This window comes from Rhinopithecus bieti, unplaced genomic scaffold (assembly GCF_001698545.2).
Source record: "Rhinopithecus bieti isolate Rb0 unplaced genomic scaffold, ASM169854v2 scaffold_6907, whole genome shotgun sequence".
NCBI classification, from domain to species: domain Eukaryota; kingdom Metazoa; phylum Chordata; class Mammalia; order Primates; family Cercopithecidae; genus Rhinopithecus; species Rhinopithecus bieti.
In genome coordinates, this window is record NW_016805647.1 from 4,275,191 (window position 1) to 4,280,485 (window position 5,295).

At 45.2% G+C, this 5,295-nt stretch overlaps 1 pseudogene; it reads right to left on the reverse strand.

The window, feature by feature from the left end:
* Window positions 1-4,294: 4,294 nt before the first annotated feature.
* Window positions 4,295-5,295, reverse strand: part of LOC108530332 (ornithine decarboxylase antizyme 1-like) — a 4,963-nt pseudogene continuing 3,962 nt past the window's right edge.

Below are 5,295 nucleotides of genomic sequence, written 5' to 3' on the forward strand. Positions count from 1 at the left end.
ATGCTACAGTGTGGAGACCACTGGCATCTAGTAGTCTTGCCAGCATCTTGCTAGCAAGGGAAAGCTTCCTGGAGGATTGATGAGGCTGCCTTATCTCTTTTATGAGTATTCCAAGATAAAAATACAAGAGCTAATTAGTAAACCAAACACTCTAGTTGTACACTAAACGGTGTTGTCTACAACTCTGATTGTTGTTTGGAGGGAAGCAAAAACAGTTTGAGCAGGCCAGGGGTGGGGAAAAGGTATTGCACAGAAAGTGAGACTGCTGAGGTATGAGGTCACAGGTCTTGGTACAGGAAGAACTAGGAGCCCAGTGTGTGTAGGGAGGTCTTTAGTTACAGACTTGTAGACTTGAGTATAGTATTTCAGATGACCCAAGGACTGATTAGAAGGATTAAAGGATGCTTACTTGTAGTTCTTCTTCTTTTTTTTTTTTTTTTTCTGAGAAGGAGTCTCCCTCTGTTGCCCAGGCTGGAGTGCAGTGACGCAATCTCAGCTCACTGCAACCTCTGCCTCCTGGGTTCAAGCAGTTCTCCCTGCCTCAGCCTCCTGAGTACCTGGGATTACAGACATCTGCCACCACACCCAGCTATTTTTGTATTTTTAGTGGAGACAGGATTTCACCATGTTGGCCAGGCTGGTCTCGAACTCCTGACCTCAGGTGATCTGCCCACCTCAGCCTCCCAAAGTGTTGGGATTACAGGCGTGAGCCACTGCACCTGGCCGCTTATTTGTAGTTCTAACTAGCATTGCCAGATTTAGCAAATAAAACCACAAGGCATCCAGTTAATCTCGGAGTTACATAAATAATAAATGCTTTTTAAATATAAGTATGTATGTCCCATGTTCAACTTAACTGGGCATCCTGTATTTTATCTGGCAACCCTATCTTTAACCCAACCGTATGAAAAAACCAAATTGACCGCTCAACATCAGGCACTTAAAAACAATGACGAAGTGGGAGTTTTTAATTGGAAGAGCAGACAAACAAGAAAATGTGTAGGGCTGGGGCCAAGGTTTGTTTAAGTGAGTTTAGGGCTGGTGGAGCCTAGGCCAAGGAGACAACCCTGGTGATCTGGGCTGGCGGGTCTGGGGCTGAGGTATGTGGGGAAAAGAAAGAGAGATCAGACTGTTACTGTGTCTATATAGAAAGAAGTAGACATAAGAGTCTCTCATTCCACCTAACAAAAAACGCCCACAGGTGTGGAGGGGCAGGCCACCCCTTCAAGGTAATAACCTACAAGGTCAAGACAACTAGGTTCAGAGCCGAATAAATGGTTTTCATGGTCAGGAATGGCAGGGTCAGGGCAAAGGCAGCAGCTCAAGGTCAGGGTCAGCGAGAATGGGGCCACGGAGATGGTCCATGTGGTCAGGAGATTGAGCAAATAAGAAAATATATTGAGAAGAGTGAGGCCGGGCGCGGTGGCTCAAGCCTGTAATCCCAGCACTTTGGGAGGCCGAGATGGGCGGATCACGAGGTCAGGAGATTGAGACCATCCTGGCTAACTCGGTGAAACCCCGTCTCTACTAAAATACAAAAAACTAGCTGGGTGAGGTGGCGGGCGCCTGTAGTCCCAGCTACTCCGGAGGCTGAGGCAGGAGAATGGCGTGAACCCGGGAGGCGGAGCTTGCAGTGAGCTGAGATCCGGCCACTGCACTCCAGCCCGGGCGACAGAGCAAGACTCCGTCTCAAAAAAAAAAAAAGAGTGAGAGCCAGGTTTCTTACTCTTGGAGACAGTAAGTATGAATAGGGGAAAGACTAGAACAAACCCTGTCATTAGAGTCAGAGGTGTGACCCTATGGTGTGTGTGTGTGTGTGAATATTATATATTACACACAAAAAGAGAGAGAAAGGTAGATGTGTGTGTTTATGATATATATGTAGCGTAGCGGTGTCCTGGTAAAGTGGCTTTCTGATTTTTCAAAAAACACTAATTTGTAGCATTTGCTGATTTCCATGGTGTAAATACTCCCAGCATTAAATACCACCAGTTTCACAGCCACCCACAAAGTTCCTGAATATTTAACAAGCAGCTTTTGCAAGCCCGTATGAGCCAACTCCACTACAATACTTCAGAATGTACATCATACGTATGATTGTGTGAGTGTATCCAGACATATTTTTCCTAGTTGGTAATGTGTTTCCTTGTCCTACTGAAAGAATTTGCAAGACCAACACACCCATAGCAATAAGTGCACCTAGCATCTACATCTTGACTTCCAAATATCATTCTTCACTAAAAAGAAACCAAAACTTCTTAGAGAAATGGCTGATTTTGTGACTAGGGCAGTGAAAAATCTTACTGGTTCAGGAAGAAAGGAAGTATTCAAAGAATGAGGATGTAGTAAGCTGAGTAATGGACCCTGAAGCTCTAATCTCTGGAATCTGTAAATATTATCATATATGGAAAAAAGATCTTTGCAGATATGATCAAGGAACTTGAGATGGGGAGATTGTCTTGGATTATTCAAGTGGACTCTAAATGCAAACACAAGTATCCTGGTAAGAGAGAGGCAGAGAGAGATTATGCAAAAGGAGAAGGCAGGAGGCAGAGGCTGGAGTGGTGCACCCACAAGCCAAGTGCCAGCTGGAAGCTGGGAGAGGCAAGGAATGAATTCTCCTCTAGAGCCCAGAGGAAACTGGCCCTGCTAACATCTTGATTTTGGCCCAGTGAAATTGATTTTGGACGTCTGGACTTCAGAACCATGAGAACTGCAGCTGTTTTAAGCCACCAAGTTTGTGATACACTGTTACAGCAGCCACAGCAAACTAATACAAATGGGAAATGTCAAAAGAACACAGGAGCCAGTGTAAAGAGGCTCCCACTGGCCAAATCAGGGACAATCTAGTCATCAACGTCAATTATGATTATAAAGAATTATAACTTATTGAATAAATTGAGAATCCTTAAGGCCACACTAATATAAATAAAAAATTAATTAAAAAGGATACAGGAGGCTGGGCCCAGTGGCTCATACCTGTAATCACAGCACTTCCGGAGGCCAAGGCAGGCAGATCATTTAAGGTCAGGAGTTCAAGACCAGCCTGGCCAACATGGTGAACTCCCATCTCTACTAAAACTACAAAAATTAGCTGGGTGTGGCAGCATGCACCTGTAGTCCCAGCTACTCAGGAGACTGAGGCATGAGAATCTCTTGAACCTGTATGGCGTTGTAGTGAGCCGAGATTTCACCACTGCACTGCAGCCTAGGCGACAGAGCAAGACTTAGTCTCAAAAAAAAAAAAAAAAAAAAAAAAAAAAAAATACGGGAAAGGAAAGGATACTATAGAATTCAAATAATAAATGTAGAAGAAACAATGGACAATGGAAAGTCTCTATTTGGTGGCCATTATAGTAATAATCCAGGCAAGAATCATTAATGGATGCTAAAATTACAAGGTGTAAATTCGTGTATATACACAGAGAGAGAGAGAGAGAGAGAGAAATAAAGAGATAAGGAGGCAAATATGACAAAATGCTCTGGTGGAGATTCTTCAGGATTCTCTGTACAATCTTGCAAATCTTTTGTAAGTGTGAAATTATTCAAAACTTTTTTTTTTTTTTTTTTTTTTTGAGGCAGAGTCTCACTCTGTTGCCAGGGCTGGAGTGCAGTGACCGGGCATGAAAACTTTCTTCTCAAACCTTCCTGTTTGACTCCTGCAACCACCCAGTTTGCCTCCCCCAACATTATACTTGAAATCCCTCCAAAATTCCTCCTTCCCATCAGTAACAAAATGTATCAGGCATTTATCTGCCTGGAGATTTGGCACAGGCCGCTCTTTTCACAAAGGTTTTTCATGGAGGATTTAGGCACCAGGGCTGCAAAGTATCATCTTCAGTGACCATAGTGTGTCAGCAGGGCCAAAAACAAAGCAAACATTTAACCATTTCATTGACTGAATGAGACTTTTCAGAATCATAGATTCAATTTAACTCCAATCTCATTATTTTTATCTTACTGTAATACAAATAATAATTCTAAATAAAATTAAAATTCTACATCAAAATCTTAATTTATTTAACATTACAATCCTCCCTCTCCAACATTCCTGATCCCTCTTATTCTGCTCTATTTCGTTAATGGCACTTATATCTTCCAACATATCATGCCTCAATTTTCATTTCTTTTTTTTCTGTTTTTTTTCTTTTCGTTTTTTTTTTTTTTTGAGACGGAGTTTCACTCTTGTTGCCCAGTCTGGAGTGCAATGGCACGATCTTGGTTCGCCGCAACCTCCGCCTCCTGGGTTCAAGAAATTCTCCTGCCTCAGCCTCCCAAGTAGCTGGAAGGAATTACAGGCATGCGCCACCATGCTCGGCTGATTTTTTTTTTTTCTTTTTAGCATTCATTTGCACAGTTACAACATGTGGACAGACCCAGGTGAGATGAACGAGTCTACCGTTTCCACTCACCCGGCAGACGCCGGGGCAGCCCCAGGAACTCGATGCCCATCCCCGCCGCGGCCGCTACTCCTCCTCGCCAACGTGTAGGCCATGAAGAAAGCGACGGGTCTCTTGGGGACAAGGGGGGATGCCCCGGTCGCACAATTTCAAAGTCCCAAAAGCTGAAGGTCCGGAGCAAGGTGGCTGTGTCTTCGTGGTTCTTGTGGAAGCAAATGAAGACATGGTCGGCGCTCAGCTGCTGCTCAGCTAACTGCTGGAGAACTGCAAAGCTGTCCTCGCTCCCCTGCGACAGCGCACCGCCAGGGATCTCGATGCAGAGTCTGCGGCAGCTCAGCACGGCTCGCCAGTTAATGCGTTTGGCATCTGTTAGCCTAGAATGGACCAGTTGAGAATCCTCGTCTTGTCGTTGGACGTTAGAATCTCTGTTACGTTCAGCCGATCATAGGAGTAGAGTAAGTTAGCTGAAAGATTGTGATCCCTTTGACGATTTCCTCGCCCACCCGGAATCTTCAGGGGTGCGCGAGGGGCGTCAGGAGCACCACCGAGACCCCGGACCCCGGTTACTACAGCAGCGGAGGGAGACCCTGGAACTCTCGCTGCTGCGGCCGCTGCGGCTGTGCAGGCTGAGGAGCGAGCGGCCTGGTGCGGCTGGCGTGGACGGTGACGCTGGCTTTGATCCCCTTTCTTCTCTCGGGCAAAGCCCTGGCTTTTGAGGATCGCTGCAGGGAGTAGTTCACCATCCGGCACCTGGAATCTGAAACTAGGAAAATCTCTGCTGCGCCTCTCTGCGCCGCCGCCGCTGCTCGCCGTGCGCTCTTTTTAAAGCACAAATTGAGACGTCCCATAAGTGATCAAATATCTTAAATTTATATTTATTTTTATAATAAATATA